The 20,731-nt window shown below is 38.2% G+C and overlaps 1 protein-coding gene across 1 annotated transcript in view; it reads right to left on the bottom strand.

The window, feature by feature from the left end:
- Positions 1–17,198, bottom strand: part of NCALD (neurocalcin delta) — a 52,314-nt gene extending 35,116 nt beyond the window's left edge. Inside the window, exon 1 of the mRNA XM_070942078.1 lies at positions 17,110–17,198. The gene's annotated coding sequence lies outside the window, so the exon portion shown is untranslated. The remainder of the gene's footprint in view (positions 1–17,109) is intronic.
- Positions 17,199–20,731: the final 3,533 nt, after the last annotated feature.

The following is a 20,731-nucleotide window of genomic DNA, read 5'->3' as shown; positions in this document are numbered from 1 at the left end:
CCAGTTGGATGACTTCAGATAAGTCACTCTCTCTCAGCCCATCCTACCTCACAGGACTGTTGTGGGGAAATGGGAGAAAGAAGGTATGTTGAATATGTTCACTGCCTTATTTGTAAAAATAATAAAAGTGGTATACAAACAAACAAATTGTAATGGTTATAAATCAGCTCATCCACGTGGCCGACCTGATTTTTTTTTTTTTTTTAATTTGATTTATGTGCCGCCCTTCTCCGGAGACTCAGGACGGCTTACAGTGCGTTAAGCAGTAGCCTTCATACTTTTGTATATTTATACAAAGTCAGCTTATTGCCCCCACAATCTGGGTCCTCATTTTACCTACCTTAGAAAGGATGGAAGGCTGAGTCAACCTTGAGCCTGGTGAGATTCGAACTTACAGTAATTGCAGGCAGCTGATGTTAATAACTGTTAATAACAGTGCTTTAGTCTGCCGCGCCACCAGGCCCATTTTACAACCTTTTTGTGATGATTGTTAAGCAAATATTTGTGGCCATAAAGCAAACACCACAGTCATTAAAAGTGAACCAACTATGGTCCAGTTTTGCTGAAAACCAGAAGCAAATGCCGCTTTTTGGCCACACGGTTGTAAAATGCAATCATGTTATTGGGGGAAGTTGCAAACAGCCATACATACAGGACCGCTGCTGAGCATCCAACATGCAGTCATGTGAATACAAGGAGGGGCAGCCAATGGAAATTGGTTGTAAGTACCCCAGGAAAGTCTGTCATAACTTTGAAAGGTTGCTATGTGTCTGGTTATAAATCGAGGAGTACCTAGTCATTGATTGTATTTTATCCAACTGCTTTTATTGCTTCAAAACTATGAAAGCAATGCAATTTCTGGTTTGCCTTGTGTTCTGGGTAGTAACTGAGTTGAACTAAAGCAGTAATTCAGATGTGTTTTACACATGCATTTTAACTATACAAATCAGATGAATCTAATTGGCTCAATTTAGATCATTCAAATCAATACTGATATTACATCCAGTTCATCTCAATTATCCATAAGGAAACAATGATCCACACAGATCTTTTTAATTGCACTGGATGATTTTACAGGATGCATACTCTGAAACTTTTTCTAATTTGACTTTTCACCCCCGTTTGAATGAGGCTTGTATTTCAATCCCAAATAGGTGAAGATCTTACAATAACGGCTATCTTGATCTGTCTGTTACAGTTTGTTCTTCCAATTATTATGCATCCTACTCTGCTTGGATTTACAATGTTTTAATAGTTGAAGTTATTGCTTTAATTCAAGAAAGATGGAATTCAGAACCCCTTCCTTTGATGGATGCCGAGAAAACCTTATAAGGTCTTTTGAGGTGTAGAATAGAATAGAATAGAATAGAATAGAATAGAATAGAATAGAATAGAATAGAATAGAATAGAATAGAATAGAATAGAATAGAATAGAATTTTTTATTGGCCAAGTGTGATTGGACACACAAGGAATTTGTCTTGGTGCATATGCATTATTTTGAGTTTCTCCATGTTCATATTTATATGACCTCTATTGTGTTCTGTTTGATAAGTATTTCACAATATTATGCATTCTCTTTCTGACATGTATGATACATTTTTCTCTCTTCCCTTCTAATTTGATTTGTCTTTAACATTAGAAATTCTATACTACTACAAGAGAGAGGGCGTGATGGCTCAGCAGTTAAAGACACTGAGCTTGTCAGCTAGAAAGGTTCGAGGACCTGTCCCGGCTACTGCCCATCTAGCAGTTTGAAAGCATGCAAATGCAAGTAAATTAATAGGTACCACCTCAGTGAGAAGGTAATAGCATACTATGCACCTTTGGCATACAGCCATGCTGGCCACATGAACCATGGAAAATGTCTTCGGTCAACAATGATTCCCTCAGCCAAGCATCCCAGAGTCAGACATGACTGAATAGGCAAAATGTTACCTTTACTACAGGGGATGAGATACACTTCACTGCATCTGCGTTCTTCAAAACGTAGACAAGGGTTCTATGGAGATTCTCAATCATCCAGGTCATGCTTGTCCCAAAGGTGTTTTTTCCCAAAAGGCAACTGGATTTTTGTGTGTGTGTTTTTTTCCTTTGAAAACATTTCACTTCTCGTCTCAAAGGTGCTTTTTCAGGAGGCAACTGGATTTACTTGTTTTTTCTTTTGAAGACGTTTCACTTCTCATCCAAGAAGCTACTCCAGCTCTGACAGGATAGTGGGGAATGGAAGGATTTATATTCCTTGCAGAAAGCTGGTCATTTGCATCCTTTTAGAGGGTCATTGAAGCACTTGGAGGTTTATCTGTGTCCTCAGGAACACCTGAGTACTGCTCCTGGTTCCTGTAGTCTGCAATTTTTTCTCTGGAAATCCATTTCTGGTGTGGAATGGTGTGGGAGTAGGAATGGATTTCCAGAAAAAAAACTGCAGACTACAGGAACCAGGAACAATTCTCAGGTGTCCCTGAGGATACAGATAAACCTCCTAGTGCTTCAACAACCCTCTAAAAGATGCAAATGACCAGCTGTCTGCAATGAATATAAATCCTTCCATTCTCCACTATCCTGTCAGAGCTGAAGAAGCTTCTTGGATGAGAAGCAAACCATCTTCAAAGAAAAAACAGAAGGTCCAGTTGCCTCCTGAAAAAATAAGTACCTTTGGAACAACCGTGACCTGGATGACTGAGAATCTCTATAGACATTTCACTTCTCATCCAAAAAGCATATTCTCAATTCTGACTGATAAGGAATTCCCCGCCAGTCAGTTAGAACTGAAGAAGTTTCTTGGATGAAGAACTGAAGTTAGAACTGAAGAGGCTTCCTGGATGAGAAGCAAAACATACTCAAGGGAAAAAAAACAAGAAAGTCCAGTTGCCTTTTGGAAAAAAACACCTTTGGGAAAGGACGCAGGTAGATTGGAAAGCCTGGCTGACATAACCCAGTCCTATAATTTAATCACACCTCAATGCTCCCCAAAAACATTGAACTCATAGACAACAGGGGTCTCCAAACCCCGGGCCATGGCCCATTGGGAACTGGGCCATGGAAGCGGAGGGCAAGCATGCACAGCTCCACATGCTCGAGCAGCGAGTGAGTGCAAATGGAGCTGGGTGCACATGCACTTGCCACTCACACAGAACCATTCCCTCTCCTTCCCCCACTCCATCCACAAAGCCAGAAATGTTGGGGAACACTGATATACAACATTCCTTTTTTCAGCATATAAGAAGTACATGTTATAACTGTTCTTATTTTAAGAATTTTCCTTTTATACAAATATGGACACAGAAGGACAAATGCATCAGGAAAAAGCTAGGCACGAATACGATCTTCTATGGACATCTTTATTCCTACAGCTTTTAGCAAATACAGTGTTACACATGCACCTGTTCTTTTCTCTCTCAAAATGCAAAGAAACTTTCATTTCTACCTCTTAACATTCTCATCACATTTCCATTCTGTTTTCTTATGCCTGAGTTTTTCACTTTCTCTCTTATCTGCCCACTTGTCAAAATCATTTTCTCTATCTGATCAGCTTCTTCAAACTTTCCACTTGGTAGCGAGCAGATGGTTTTCAGCATTCAAAACAGGTTCACCGGTTTCAAAGCCGTGCTGTGGAAGAAGAGGTCGGGAAGGGTTTGATGCAGAACACAAACAGCTTATTCAGAAACCTTGAGCGATATGTTCAGTATAATATACAGTATCATAAAACAGGATGTGTAAGGTTGTTTTTCTTGAATCACACAAAAAGCATGTTACAGTATAAACTTCTATACTTCCAGCTAGTTGCTAGGCAATATAGAAGGAGAGCTCTTATTAGTTCTGCACCCAGAATAACCTGCTACTGTACATTCAGAGACTTAATAAAACAGCTCTGGAGGGCACCAGGAAGTGCGGAAGGGAAGAGATCCCAAATTATAGCTACAAGCTAAACTGAGAAGTCAAAAAAGCATTTTAGAAGAACTCAATGAAAAACCACTTCTACACGGCTGCACAGATGTGTCCATAAAGTTAAAAAGACTCAACGTAAGGTTACCTTTTTAGTATATTTGAAAAATCCTGAATCTCAACTTAAAAAAAATATTAATGACATTTTGTCCCTGCTATCAATGCCTCTCTCTTAGAAGTAACTAGAGAGATGAAAAAAAATATTCTGGAAATATATGACAATGATAAATTTGGCAATAAAACAATGTCAGTTAGTCTGGTTTTCAGTTTTAGTACACACTGTTCCCAATCTTTTCTTTTTTCTGCCTCCTTTCAATTAAGTTGTAACTTACTATTCCTCTAAACTTGATAAGCAACTTTATCTGATTATGTCAAGGATAATTTTCTAACAATTTCATATTTTCATTTAAATTACAAACTTGGAACTATTATTATGTCCTTTCCATTCCTTCCCCAATGTAGTTAGAAACAAATAAACAAACAAACGTTTTATAGTTTCTCAATAATAGGGACCTTCTAAGTAATAAAGATTTTGTTCTTAAAGCCAAGATAAAACTATGGAATTCACCACCACCAATTCAGATGGTTTTAAATGAGAACTAGACAAATTCATGGACGAGGGCATTTATCAGTGGTTACTAGACGATGACCAGACAGACTGTTCAGAGCTGAAGAAGCTTCTTGGATGAGAAGCGAAATGTCTTCAAAGAAAAACCAGAAAGTCCAGTTGCCTCTTGAAAAAGCACTTCTGGGACAGCTGTTTTCATAGTATCCAATCACTCTACAAGGAAGCCTACCAGGGTCTTCAAGCAGTCAAACTGCCATCAAAGTTAATACCTTTGCTGCAACTCAACTCAAGCCAACCTGGTAATCCCATCACCATTCTTGTGGGAATGAATTTCAAAATTTATTTACGATTGCAATTACAAAACTTTGCTCAAACCAGCCCAGCTTGCCTTGTTTTCTTATATTTAAGTCAGTATTTCTTCCATGTTTGCAAGGCTATCTTATTTTATGTTTTGCTGAGAATGCTTCACTTTGGATTCCAGACTGAGCAGGGAATCAGACATGATGGACTAAAATGGACCCTTCCAATTAAAAAAAAAAAAAAAAGGAGAAATGTGGGTTAGATGAGCCCATAATTTGCCAATTTCACTCCCCACTGATCTGAATATACCAGTATGTTGTATATGCTATGGACAAAAATACTGATATTGGAGAAACACTACCAACACAGAGCATGAGTTAAAATGCATTGATCTCTTTATTATATTAAAAATTTAGTCCTATACATATTTACTCAGAAATAAATTCTATTTACAGATTATAATTTAACTCTATGTGAGTGCACAGTAAATAATTTTTTTTTGTATCAATGCAATGGACTAGGTAGAACTGGACCCTTGCTGCTGTGGAATGAAACACCTGTGGTGAATGAATGTTAAAAGATACTCTGCTCTGTAAAAAATTCCAAAAGAAAAAAATGTGATACCCACTTAACTGCCTCTTCTCATATTTCTAGAATTGTTTGTTCTTTTGCAGTAGGATGTTAACATGATAAATAAGTGGATTTGTTCAATGAAATGTGCTTCTTTGTACACAGCAGGGAAATAATAAAGACACTGTTCTCAAGCAAAATGAACAATACTGATTTTTATATGTTTACACTGAAATCACAAAGAACACAGTATGTTTGAAAAAGAAAGCAGATTCACATCATTTAATAATGCTAACAAACTGAGTGAAAGAACTGGTGTTATCATTTATATTCCCAATTTCAGGTAGTCCTCGATTTAGGACTATAATGGAGCCTTCTGAGAATGAAGAACCACTATGTAGATGCATCTCTGCCTTCTAGAACTTTCTAGAAGTCTCCCCTTTTTCTTTTCCAGTGTCCTTTAGGACACTGAGATTGAGAGATTTCTTACAGGATAAAGAGAAGAATCTACTTTTATCTTTGGGTTTTGAAGATTAGATTGGGCTTGACTAGAGAAATAGTAGCTTGTAGCTTTTTAAATATAAGGTGATTTACATTTGATATCTTATTATCTTTTAGATGACAATAAGACAACATTTAATGAATACTGTCTTTAGTATGTAGATTATAAGTATTTCAAGATCTTCCGTAGATTGGTGTTATTTCTTTAAACAAAGAAAAAGGTGGTTGTATTGTTAACATCTCTGTACTAAAAAGAAAGACATGGGTCACTTTTGTTATATTTGTGTGATGTATTTTTTGTCATTCCCCCTTGTGTTAATTTGTATTTTAATGTATGATATCAAAATTTAAGACTTCCGGTTTCCTTGTCTTCGGCGGCGGCGGTGCCTTTTGAAGCTCCGCCAGCCCCGCCGCTTATAGAGCCGCTTCGCGACCAAGAAGCGGCTCGAAAACTTCAAAAATCTTTAGGATTTTTGAAGAGAGATCGCAGGGCACAGGTTGAGCCCCTGCAACCCCCCCAGGGAATAGTTTCTGGGGAGGGAACAGGAGCGGCTCCCATTCAACCTGCTGGAACTCCGGGCGGCGTGGGACAAGTCTGCTTTTGCAGAACAAGCCGGCTACAGGAAACTTCAAATTGAAAGAAAAGGAACCAGCCTTAATAAGCAGCATACTGTTACTTGAACCCTGAAACTCGGAATCGCAAGTATTAGAGTTTTCTTGGCTTTCTAACCTGAGTGAAAAAATGTGGATGAGTGAAAGTGAACTGTAAAAACATGGCGCTTAGCTTCAGAGTTAACGAGCTGGCGAGTGTGGATTGCTGAACTCATCCTGCTTTGTTACAAAGTTTCTAATCTGCTACGAAGTTGCTTCGCTTGCAATAAGAGAAATAACAGAGAAATTTCTCCTTTTTCAATACTGGACTTTGCTCTACTTTGGTTCTTATTTGATTAAATCTGGGGGACTTTTTTAGAAGTCTTTGTGGAGGTGGGAGAGGAAGAAGAATTTCCCTTTTTAGTAAAACTAGCCTACGTGGCAGGATGGCCTCAAAGAAGCAAAATTTAAGAAAAATATTGCTTAAAAAAAACAGAAAGAACACTGCGGAGCAAGAAGGAAGATGCAATTGCCCATCACCCAGAAAAATGGTGACTGCTGGATGGTTTGACTAGGGTTTTAATTGCTTTTGTATTATTTCATTCTCTCCCGAGCTGTCTTGAAAAACAGTTGATAAAAAATTGTAATGTGCAGTAAGTCTAAGAGACCAATGAAGCAAATCTGACAACGTTACAGAATTTTATCAAACACAAGAAAGATTGATCCAGCAAGCTATGAAAATGTTTGTCTGGGGACACCTAAGTGAAGTACATTATAACTTCCAAAACAGAGATCATACAAACTATCAGTCTTTTCATAGATTTGTTACCTATACTTGGATATTTCTGAAGACTCCCACAATAATTTAATATACTGAGAAACACATTGTTTTCTCCCTTTCATACTGTAAGGTAAGTACCTTTTTTTGCTACATTTTTATCTTGGAAAAATGAGATAGGAAAAAGATTGGTTATCAACAACAAAAACCTGAGCTATAAGGCAGGCAAGGTGACCCAACTCTCTTTAGAAAGTACATTGGGTGATGTACTTTCTAAAGAGAGTGCATCCGTATCCCCCGTTTCATCTTCCTCACTCATGTATAAAACTGATAGAGCACCATTTTTTGAGCTTGACAGCTTTCAGATGAGTGGATTTCAATTCCCAGAATTCCCCAGCCAACAAGTTGGTTGGGGGAATCTGGGAGTTGGGAGTCCACCCATCTGAAAGCTGCCAAGCTTGAAAAACACTGCTACAGAGTCTTCTCTGTGCAGAAGCCCAGAGGAGTCTCAAAAGAGGTGATTAAGAGTTTTGTTCAATAGCCTCCTCTTTCCATTTTCCACTCTTTAAAAAAGTAAAAATGGACTTTTTGCATTTTCTAAGTAATATATGTAACACCTCCTCTTTTGGTTTCCAAAGCTGTAGAGGAGAACTTTGGGCCACCTAATGCTGGAAAAGGCAACATTAGTGAGGAGACCATGTTGCTCCATGAAGAAGCTTTGAGGAAGGTTTCATTAACTGTTGTCAATGTGAAGAATCCTTGCAAAAATCTGCACAATCTTAGTGAGTAGTAAGCTAACAGGCATTTCTGACTGATTCTCCACCTTGAATAGCCATTTGTGTGTCTTGCTCCTTTGGTTAGCAGATGTAGCCAGAATTGATACAAGTAGTCCTTGATTTATGACCACAATTGGGACTGGAACTTTTGTTGCTAAACAAAGTAATTGTAAAGTCAGTCGTTTCCAATTTTACAGCCTTTTTTTGACATAGTCATTAAATGAATCACTGCAGTTAAGTAAAACATGTGGTCATTAAGAGAATTCAGCTTCCCCCATTGACTATGCTCATCGGAAGCCAGTTGGGAAGGTTGCAAATGGCAATCACATGCTCTCGGGACACTGCAATCATGAGAAAGCCATGCCAGTTGCCAAGGACCTGCATTTGGATCATGTGACCACAGAGACTCTGTGATGGTCATAAGTGCAAGGACTGGCCATGAGTCACTTCTTCAGCACCATCGAACAAAACTAATGTGTACTGTTGTTCCAAGCTGTAGCATCAGGATTATAATCAATAACTGATTCATTTGGCAAAAGGAGCAAAATATATTTTCTCCAACAGCTTCCTGTCTCAGCTGATGAGAGCCAAGTTAGTGGCTCCTCTTCCCATGACAATTGCTCTGGGAAGTTAGCAGAACAAAACTCCTAATATCCTTGGATAAACAATGTATTACTTGACTCTCTGGTCAACCAGGAAGTCTTCAAATTTAAAATTCATTGCTATAATCTCATGAACAACTCTTCTCCTTCCTTTTAAGATATGTGGATCAATTTCCAGAACTCCCCATGGAGAATTATGGAAATTGAAGTCCACACGTCTTAAAGTTATCAAGTTTGAAAATATTCCCAAAGGAAGAGATTATTCTGCAATGAATGAAAGGAGCTCTTAGAGGCAAGGGTCAGTTTGAAATATCTGAAATAAAATATAATGAATGTATTTGTATGATCAGTTACCATAGAATGAAATCAAACCAGTTTGACAAATCAAAATCAGCTGCTTTGGAAGAAATTGTAAAGTTTTTTGAATGGGATTTAAGTCAGTTGCATAAAGAAAAAAAAATGCCAAATGTTTCTCTCTCAAAAGAAAACACCCGACTTGGAGTCGACAGAGAAAATATCAGTGAGAATTGATTAGCAAGGCCAACATTATTTTTAATAACTTCCCAAAGTTGGAGTAGTTATTTGAAGTAGTATCTTAACTTCACCAATTGCTCTAATTAAACTATTTAGCTCTACTAATGTTGACATAGTGTGTAAAAGGAAAGTGCAGTTCAAAGGCATAAATGAGACTTATGTCAGCAGCACGGTTTAATTTTTTTCCAATAGCATGGAACTGCTTGAATTTTTTATCTGACAAGACTTCCTAGTAAAATTTTCTTTTTGAACCAGAAAACTTCATTGATATCATCTGAAATGTCTAAAACATTGTTTTAAAAAAAAAAAAAAACCCTAAAACTAAAACCCTGCTAAAATTAGCTTAATAAATTATTTTCATGCCACGGCCTTTGTAGCTAAAAAAAGAGAAAGAAATCCTAATAACCCAAATATCCATCTGTTATCTATGTCCAATTAAATTATACAACGTAATGGTAGTTAATTTTGTTTTCTTTCACATTCCAACTTTTAAAAAAATAAATAAAAAGCAGGCAACTCTTAAAGATAGCTACTTGATTCTTCAACACCTGCTAGAGTTATTATGCTTAAAAGTTCACTAATGTTTCTTTAGCCAAGAACAAATGCTATTTTAAACATTCCCAGAAGATTTCACTGAGTTATTTCTAAACCTGAAACTCAGTGAAGATTACACATTTGGCTGTTTGGGAAGTTTGTTGTACCTTTCAATCAGCGTTATTGTTCATACTAGATTTCAATAAGCTACTGACCAAGTCCAGTAACATAACACAATAACAACAAAAAAAGCAAAAATGGAATAGCATCTGATATACATTGGTTGCATCATAGGGTTTTAAAATCTTTTGACACTTACTTAAAGTATTGTTTTCCAATGACTTTAGATATGATAGCAACAAACATGATATACATATCCCATTTAAATGTATATTTATATACCGTAACTTACTCAAGATAACATGTTTCTCATTGCACGTTTCGACTGTAGGTTTTTAATCCTAGAATATGCTCAAAATCTCAGAAGTTGCCTAATATTGATTATTTTAAGATGTTTAAATTATTCTTGGCTCCATATTTATGCATTAGTCATAAAAATGTTATGGAAATATAATTAGAAACTAGAGTTCAAGCACTATGGGATATAGCATTTCCCAAAGGAAGCTTTCTCAAGGAAGATCTTTCATTAAAATAGAAGTCAAAATCCTGGAAAATGACCTTCAAAATTTCTTCCCTCTGTGTGTTAGATATTGTTACTATTGTTACTATTGTTACTCTGTGTGTTAGATGTGTTACTTTTTTCTTCATACTTAGGTTAAACATAATTTCTGTCTTTAACATTAAATACTTTCTTTTGTTTTGTTCTGTTTACTCCTAGTACAACACTGTGATGATATGTAGAATATTGACTTTTATTTCAATATAGGAGAGCCAGTTTGATCTAGTAGTTGTCACCAGCCTAGAAGGCAGGGGACTGTGAATTCAAGTCCCACCTTAGGCATGAAAGCCAACTGGGTGACTTTAGGTGAGTCACGCTCTCTTAGTTCAACCCATCTCAAAGGATTGTTCTTGGGCAAATAGGAGGAAGAGGTTTTGCTGGATAAGTTCGCCTCCTTATTTGTAAAAATAATAAAGGTGGGGTACAAGTAAATAAATATTTATTAGGGACTAGAGGTTATTGCTATTATAGTATTAAGATATATGTTTTCTTTTTCTCCTGCAAATGTTTGCTAACTTCTCAAGTATAATCTAGACCACAAAATTGCTAGTGATAGTTAATTGCAGAATGGAAAAAATGTTGTGGTCCTTTCATTCAACTTTCCCCAGGATACCTACAGCAGCAACATCAGAAGTTGGGTCAACACAGTAATTCTGTCAAAGCCACATAATAAGATGGTATCTATGGCATCCCTGCCACAAAATAAATGCTGAAATACCCACAACTTATTTCTAGTATACTTATTTATACAGGAAACATGTATACCACCTCTTAGCAAACATATATAAATATTAAAGCAAGTAAAAAAAACATAATAGTATCCACGAAACAAAAGTCCAACCAACTGTACCAAACACTTTATAGTCAGGAAAATGTGAGTCTTTAAATTTGCCATGAATGAAGAGAGGACAATGTCATTTTCTCTCTTTTTAGTTAACATCTTTATTTTTGTCTTTAAAAAGTTTTTATCTGAAAAAAAGAAATGTAAAACATTAAAAAATACAGGTAGTCCTCAACTTACAACCGTTTACTTAAGCAACCATCTGAAGTTACTACTCTTTGAAAAAAATGGGATTTATGACCCAGATCCAAAGTTCTAATTGTTTTCATATCCCTGCAGTTATGTGACCAGAATTTGGGCGCATTGCGGCCACTTGCAGTATCCCGCAGTCACATGACTGCATTTTACTATAGTTTTGCCATAGCGAACAATGAGTGGGTTGGTCATGTTTTACGACTGTTATGACTTACAACCTTAATGGACAGGCTCCATTACAGTCATAACTCAAGGTCTATCTGCACAAACCGAGAAGGAAAAGGGGGAAAATCTCTTGTGTTTTATGCCTATCAATAGTAATTGTTTATCAATGAATTCAGTACATGATATAACAGAATAACACGTTGGGCATGTGCAGACATGTGTGAATGTGCACATGCATAGAGATGCACACACATGCACGGATATGCACACATGGACAGCAGAGACCCAAAGACCAGCTGGCTGGTGGGAAGCACGGCATTCCAACACCAGCACCGCAGCAAGAGATAAGATCTTTTTCTTTTGTGAGCTTCTATTTCATCATTTTCAGGAAAACAGAAGCTCACGAAAGAAATGCTATGGAGATAACCTGGGGCGACGGCATGTATGCCAGCAGAGAGGGCTCTGTGTGCCACCTCTGGCACGCGTGTTGGCCATCACGCCTTACATAGGAACACTGCTATCATGTCACCCCCTAGCCCTTTTTTTCATTAAACTAGACATACCCAATTCCAGCAACCGTTCTTTATATGTTTTAGCCTCCAGTCCCCTATACAATATATTATTGTAATGTCACAGAATCTTTGCCACAGTAAGACAGAGACAACACCATTTGATAAATTCTCACCTCTTTAGAGCAATGTTCCGGACATAGCTCAATTTGCTTCAAGAATGGAAAGAATGACCCTCATTTTTTACAATTACTCAGTTCCAGGTGATGGAGTAAGGCTGTCAGATACACAATGATGTATGAGCTGTATCCTGTGAGCTGTCACCCAAGTTGCAGGGAGGACAAAGCAGACCAAAAAGAAGTGTTTCATTAAAAAAAAGGATCAGTCCTCATAGAGCGCCAGATAATTACTTGTAGAAGTGGTTAATCCCTTCCTAACATGGGTTCAAATTTAAACTACCCTACCTGGGTAGGGTAGTTTAAAAATGCAATCTCTGTTTGCATTTCCTATGGTCCTGGCATTCATCATTGGATCTTGGAATAGGGAGAACAGCAAATATCCAAGACTACAAGTGACGAACCAATTAGAAAACTGTAATATTTACAGTGTAAATACTAGGTGTTTCCATTTTTTTCTTAACTGACATTACTGTAACCCTACACAAGGTGGGTGGAGTTGTTCCTTCCCTTTTCAGCAGCTTACTAAACTTTTTGGTTTTGTTCTTATGGTCGCTATGTCTCAGGCCATCTCTTTAGTTTTTTGACTCAAGAAAACAAAAACTCTCCTTCCTCTCTGTCTATGGAGATTCTCAGTCATCCAGGTCATGGTTGTCTCAAAGGTGCTTTTTTCAAGAGGCAACTGGACTTTCTGTTTTTTCTTTGAAGACATTTCACTTCTCATCCAAGAAGCTTCTTCAGCTCTGACTGGATGGTAGGGAATGGAAGGATTTATACTTCTTGCAGACAGCTGGACATTTGCATTCTTTTAGTGGGTTGTTTATCTGTGTCATCAGGGTCACCCGAGTGGTGCAAACTGGTGTGGAACCTTTTTGGAACTGTTGAAAGAACTGTGTTGTAGATTGGAGATAGATGATGTTATATACCTCCCCCCGGATGAGAAGTGAAATGTCTTTGAAGAAAAACCAGAAAGTCCAGCTGCCTCTTGAAAAAAGCACCTTTGGGTCTCCTTCCTATCCTGGTTATGTCAAAGAAAATTTGCTTTGATGCAAAAATCCTGCACAAAATGGTTCTTGCACTCCAATGGGTACATGAGTATTACTTGTACAGACTCACATTCTTTTTCTGTGTATTCTGCTAAAAACCTGGTAGCTCTGAGAAGCATCACCTGGCACAATGGCTGTATGGCGATGACAAGGTGTGTAATAGTGGCATCCCCTGTCAACATGAGTTTCCTCACATGTGTGGATGACCTGAGATTCCACTGCCAGTAAGATCTCTAAATGGTACAAAGGGACTGTTGTATTTTCCAGAATGCTACAGGCAGGTCTGTCATTTTGTCATAAGCAAATAAGCTGTGCATTGGATATGCTGGTTTTCTTAGTATATATTCCCCTCCACAGGCATGATATGAATGTATAACTGCTTTAGTCTGCAGTAAGAATGCAATCCTATTGAAATGCTGAGCAAAGAACAGCAAAGAAACTCAGTTCTCCAGTAACATTTTTCCACCTGAGGTTGCTAAAGATTCAGAATTTATGATCAAATGTGCATTCACCAATATGTATTACAGTATTATTACTCACGGGGTTGATTTCTAAATCAAATTCTGGCTTACAAGTGGTCTACAGAGGTTCTATTTTCATTTAATGGCTTGGGGGTTTGGGAGGAGATGATGCAATTTGGGAAAAAAGTATGAATCCTTTTTTAAATAGCCTACTTTTCTTCATCAAATGTAACTTTCTTGATATTGCCTACAGCAATTTAGCCACACAAGGGAAGAAGAAAAATATAATATTTCTAAGTACAGCAAAGCTCTAACCATTTTGAGGTAGCGAGCACATGAAATATCTAGAAATGGAACTCAACAAAATGGCTGCTATGGGAGGAGATGCTCCATCAAAAATTGGCTGTGGAATGGCATCACGAAAAATCCACCTATTGGTCTTTGTCACAGTCTCTAAACTCCAAAGACACTATTTAACCACACCCCACTTATCACTATCTATTCTAGGCAGGTAGGCAGAATATAAACAAAGCAATTACAATAAAAAACTAGTATTTTTATTTTCCATGAACATCTAAGGCTTTATTTGGGAAAACTCTCTTAAAATTGATTCTGGGGTTAATGCTTTGCTCTGCAATACAACTACTTCTTTTAAAATATCTAAATTTAAAAACACTTTTAAAAATGTATAGTGTTGTATGAGCCAGCGATCATGGTTTGGCAATCATGGTTTATGAGACAGCATTTTGAGAAAACCCATACAAGAGATCACTTGTCCTCCCCATGGCTCCCAAATGCACCATTCTAAATCGAAGCAAAAACAACAACAGTTTATGGCTTTATAAGATATGTGAACCCAGTCACACTCTGTAGGGAGTTTGCCCAATAGAAATTGGGTGGGTCCTTTGCAACTCCAGATGTTTGCATCTGGGTGGAGAACAAAGCTTCTTGTTACAGCCTGCACTGATGGGTCAGATGCCTTTTCCAACCCCACCCGCTGAGTACCAATCACTGCAGAAGCAAGAGACATGATTGCATGCTCAGGAGACCAATTTTGCCAACCACTCAACACTGCTATGGCAGCAGCTTCAAAAATTTCAATCTAATCATTCATCCAGGAATTGCTTCACCTCTGTTTTATCACCACTGCAAATTGTTGCTTCTATTATCTGACGTAGTAAAAATGGAAAGACTACAATTTTAGCTACCCATGAATCATTACAGAAATTGTCAATACATTTGATGTTGTCAGTGTTGCTACATGATTATATATATACAAACTTAAGAGTGCAGCTGAGTGGAACGGATATCTTGCACTGCAGCTGCATAATTATCTTTTCTCCAAAAGTTTTGCTTATGAAAATTAGGGCAGAATAGCATTTTGCTGAGTAGCATCCTTATACCTGTCATCTATACAACCTCACACTCCCACCCCCACCCCCCAGGCTATCTTTAAATGTCAGTCAATGCTTGATTCCTTTCATCTTTTAGCACTTTTATTAATTCAACAACATATGTTATCATTAGGTTAAAGCTATCAGGGTTCTCATTCCAAAAATAGACCAAATCTATTAAAACTGATTGATACAAAAAGTGGGGTTTCAAAAGGCTCTGTTTAACCTCTAAGACAATAAATGCATCTATATTTTTAATAATTAAAAACTACATTGCAATATAGTTACTGACTGCAATATTTATAAACCTGTTTCCATATTTGTTATTAGTTAGTTCTTCTTTTTACCTCAGCCAATATATTAAGCAGGAGACAGATCCTAGTATTTTATTGATAAGCAATCTTCAAGTATTAAATTTTTGAACAGCTGCTTAAAAGGTTCAGGAATGCAACACAAATTATTAGGAAACAGTAACTGAAACAAAGTATTTATTCCCCCTCATGAACATAAAATGTACAAATTTGATCCCACATGTTAAGACCCCCCATATCAAGACAAATTATATGCTATTCTTTTTTCAAACTTCCCTTTTTTTAGTGTACCTGGTAAGTTTCAAAGCCATTTTTGTCACCCATTAAATAGGTGCGTTTCAAAGAGATATTTTAAAACCAGTATGCAGATCTGAAGCAAATGTCATGCTGTTTCTTTCAAAAATATCAATATTGCAGTTATTGCTCCTTTATTTCTAATTAAACAAAAGGAGGAATAGCAACATCACTCTAATTAATGTTATATAAAGGCACCCATGCTAACTCTCACTCAAATACAACTCAATGAATCATTCTTTATTGAAATCTATTGGCCCCTCAACTCCAGAGAGTCTGGAATTCTATAAAAGATGCAGTTTATTTTTCATCAGTGTTCCCCTCATACAGGAAGCAAGTAAGTCAGTCCTGTTTTTATTTTTCAACAGGGAGTAATATCTTTCAAATGAGAGAGCCTATTTTTCATTGCTGCAAGTCATTGTTTCCCCCAGAAGAAAAGTTTAAAAGGAAAGCTGCAAGTGGAGTGGGCGAATGGAAAGGTAGTTGAAAATACACCATTTGTTAGCTATTCTATTGGCACATCTCAGATTTGGAACAGTCCGTTTCTGACTCTCGTTCTTACAGCCTCTCTCCAAAAACGAAAGACTCTAACCTAAAGTAATGCTAACACCAGGAAACCTAGAATTCGTATTAGCTCCGCTTCTTCTCGGCGGTCAAGAGACGCCGGTAGCTTCCCACAACTCGCCCCGACTTGGAAGTTCGCTTCCACTTGAATGGGGCTTCCTTCCAAGTTCGTGCGTGGAGCCTCGAGATGCAACTCGAAATTCCTCTGGAAGCAAATGCCATTTCCAATGCTCCCAACTTCGATCCGCTGGGAAGCCAGCACGGCTCGTAGCAAGAGAGAGAAGGAAGAGGGCCAAAAAGGGTTCTTTTAATCGGACCAGGCGATCCAGTTAAGGTGCTTTTTTTTTTGAACCTGGCCAAAGGGGAGGGGAAAGGTAAGGAAAGGAAGACAGAAGCCGCGTTTCGTGGACTCTCCGGTCCCCGACACTTTCTCCCACGCCTGCCGACAGCGTCCCGCCCAGTCTCGGTGGCTGCTTGGCATTTCCCTCCCTCGCCCGCCCTGAACTTTTACTCCCCGACGTTGCCCCGCGGTCAGCTCAGCCCTCTGCCTCACTTTTAGGGGGGGGGACCCCGACTCGCCTTCTGCCCCGGAGGGGAAAGTTGTAAGGTACCTCAAACAAGCCCACGCGAGGCAGGAGAAAAGGGGAGCGACACACAAGAGGCGGGAAAAGGAGGCTCTTCCACCGCAGGCAAAAAAAAAAAAAAAGCAAAGCAAAGCAAAGCAATGCGCCCAAAGCCGGGGAAATGCCTAAGCGCAACCCCTCCGGCAGCCTTTACCTCGCCCCGCAGAAATGCAATTCTTCTCTCTAATGCGCCATGCTCCGGCTGCTCTCGGCGGAGGAAGCGCGGCGGCAAAGGAGCGAACGAGCAGCCCCGGACGCAGCAGATTTCTCACATACGGCTCGGGCTCCGGCGGAGACTCCAGCCACACCGCCTGCCTCCGGCTGACGTCAATGTCACTGTCACATGGCTCGCTGCGAACCCGAAGTGCATTGGTCGTCGTAGCAACCGCAGCCCGGCGCTCTGAGATAATTTCGAGAGGTCATTTGTCAGACCCGCGTGTGCACGTTTGGAGCGCGGTCGGGGCTGACCCGGGTCCCCGGAGCTGTGGAAAATTGGGGGCGAGGGAGGGCTGAAAAGGGGAGGAAGGAGGCGAGGCGGCGAATGAATTAAGAGCTGCAGAGATTAACGACCGACTTGCCCAGAAAACCCTTTTGGGTTCTGTAAACTGGGGAGCAGGAATGTTGGGGGGGGCATGGTGCCCCCCACTTCTTAATTTCTTCTCAAGGCATTCCCGAGTCGGGGTGATTTTTACCACTTACTTCCCTCCCTCCCTCCATCCCTGCGCTTTTTTCTTTGCTTCTCTGCTTTTGTCAGTGGACTAGTGAAGAGAAAACTCTTAAAGAAAATAATAATATCCCGATTTACGCCTCGGGGATTATATTTTAACTAATTATTTTAACTGTCATGATCTATCAGTTCAACTATTCAGTGAGACATTATGCGCTATGTGGAATGGCTGCTGCTTTGCTTCCCCTGAAACAACCGGCACAAACCAAATTTCCTGGTTTGTCTTTTTAACACATAACAAGCATGATTATTTGTATTGGATTTTTATCAGCTAACTGTCCTGGCGAACGTTAGATTTTATTTTAAAAATCTAGAAATAAAAGTCAATAACTAATGTAATAAAAATTCGAAGTACAAAAATGTTCATGGTGTACTAATCCGGGGAAATACATTTCCAAAGTTACTGCAGTAAAATAAGAGTACTGCTGAGAAAGGCCTGTCTCTGGTCTTCGTCAATTTGAATTTAAAGAAAGGAAAACAAAAAAAGGGAATAAACTAATATGGATCAGATCAAATGTTCCGTTAACCTTCACAAAATGCTTCCTGTTTGCCATAGTTGACTTATCAGATGCAACCACAAATAGGAACATAAAAAATCAATAGTCCTTTTCGTTTGCCATCTATCAAATGGAATTAAGAAACAACACAATTTCATGGAGATTTCATTTAGTTATTATACCTCGTAATAATCATAGGAGGAGTTCAGTGACTTCATAGATGAAATATGCCAAAAAGAATGATCATATAATTAGAAAAACAAATTGACAACTGATTTAATGTGTTAAAATTGTTGAAACTATTGAATTCTTGCCCATGTTTGATTTGGCTTGTCTTAACAGAGAGATAACAAAAACTATATTTAAATACTTTGATCAAATGTTCCTTAGATTTCTTAGTTTATATATTTTCAAGCAGATCTTTTTATTTCTATATAATTTATTAATATATTTATGCAGTTCTGATATATTCAAATGTATTTAAAGTAATATCTGTACTGGAATTCTTATGTGTAAGAAAGAAACATTCAAAAAATCTCAACCATTTCCCTTGTTAGGGAAAACAAAGATATCACAATCCATAAAAATTAAAGATATTTGCAGTATTTTTAGGAAGAAGCTATTGGTCTACTTTATTGGGTGTCTTTGTTTATATGGGACAATACTTTAACCCCTATCCAGTTGCTCTGTTCATATGACTGTATTAATCTTAATAATTAAAATATACAGAATATTAGATATTAATTCAATGTAAATTTTTAGAAAAGTTTCACATCAGTGCTGGAATAGCAATTGGTTAAAAAAAAAAGCAAGGTCTTCTCAGCTATAGCTCAGAAATTATAGAAATTCTCCCTGGCAAGACTATGATAGCAATAGCAATAGCAATAGCTCTTAGAGTTATATACCGCTTTACAGCCCTCTCTAAGCAGTTTACAGAGTCAGCATATTGCCCCAACAATTTGGGTCCTCATTTTACCCACCTCGGAAGGATGGAAGTTTGAGTCAACCTTGAACCTGTTGAGATTTGAACTACCAAATTGCAGGCAGCCGGCAGGCAGCAGAAGTAGCCTGCAGTACTGCGCTCTAACCACTGCCCCACCACGGCTCATCATGATGTTAAGAAAATGGTGAGATGTGCACATTGCATAATGCAATTCTTGTATCATGATACATTTCAAGGACACCTATGTTTTTTATTAGCTATAATAAATTCACTGTTAGAAAGAAGGACTATCTTGATTTTTTTCATATCTTATTGTATAAAAAGCAACTTGTGGAGTAAAGGCGACAATTTCTCAGAATTACTTGCAGGTTTCCATTAATTATGTGAAAACTTCCATAAGTTTTCTACTGATTCTGATTAAAGCTCACAAAACTTTAAATATCTGTGTTTACCCGCAACATAATTTGGAAAATAAGATTGATCAGTTCATGCTTTATTGCTTTTGTGTATTTTGGGGGAGGGGGGGAAATCAGCTTTCAGTTTCCAAATATCTTTAATTTATGCACTGCCTGAAGTGATACTTCCTAAGAAGTGATGTTGCCATCTAACTGGCTGATTTTGTCTAGTCAGGCTATTGATTCCTCCCATTTTATTTCTCTGGAAGAAAAGAAAAGCAATTGATGGTTAAAAAAAAACATCTCTTGAGTTCAGTCTTACCCAATCTGAGTACCCTACAGATGAGTGGACTTCAACTCTCAACTTCTTAGGAATGGCCGTGATGGTTGGGAATTCTGGGTATTAAAGCCCACCCATCTGGAAGATGTTTGCCTGCTTCAGATTTGAATCCTTTGAGTCTCCCATTTTTTCAAAGACAAATATATCTTAGTTTAGCTGGCAAGCCAGTCTTACTGCCTTTTTGGTTACCATCCTATGCATAAGAAAGGCTCTAGGCCAGAGGTGGGTTTCAGCAGGTTCTGACCAGTTCCGCAGAACTGGTAGCGGAAATTTTGAGTAGTTCGGAGAACCAGTAGTAAAAATTCTGCCTGGCCCCGCCCCCATCTATTCTCTGCCTCCCAAGTCCCAGCTGATCGGGAGGAAATGGGGATTTTGCAGCAACCTTCCCCTGGAATGGGGTGGGAATGGAGATTTTACAGTATCCTTCCCCTGCCACACCCATCAAGCCACGCCCACCAAGCCATACCCACAGAACCGGTAGTAAAAAAATTTGAAACCCACCACTGCTCTAGGCCTCTACCCCAAATCCAACCTCATTAGAACTATGTAATTGAATATGTACACTTTCATTGTATAAAGTGAAGCATTTTGTAATCATCTATAAAAGTAGTGATTAAAAAATAAATTGCTTGTATTTTTGAATGTTTTGTACCCAAAGCCTAAGGTATAATTTTGTTCAGCAATGTAATTTTTTAAAATGACATTATTGTATTTGTGTCCTAAATCGAAAACGGAGACAGGGTGGTGAATTTAATAGACTGCAGCCAGTTTGAGTGCTTGTATTGTGAAGGCAAAAATAAAGAGTGCCCTTGTTGAGAAAACATTTTTTTTTTGTTATCAAAAAAAGGTAAAAAAGTATTTTGACTAATGAAAG

Source organism: Pituophis catenifer, unplaced genomic scaffold, assembly GCF_029215685.1.
Source record: "Pituophis catenifer annectens isolate HBS135680 unplaced genomic scaffold, rPitCat1.0.hap2 SCAF_3, whole genome shotgun sequence".
NCBI lineage: Eukaryota > Metazoa > Chordata > Lepidosauria > Squamata > Colubridae > Pituophis > Pituophis catenifer.
This window is presented reverse-complemented; position numbering and strand designations above follow the sequence as displayed.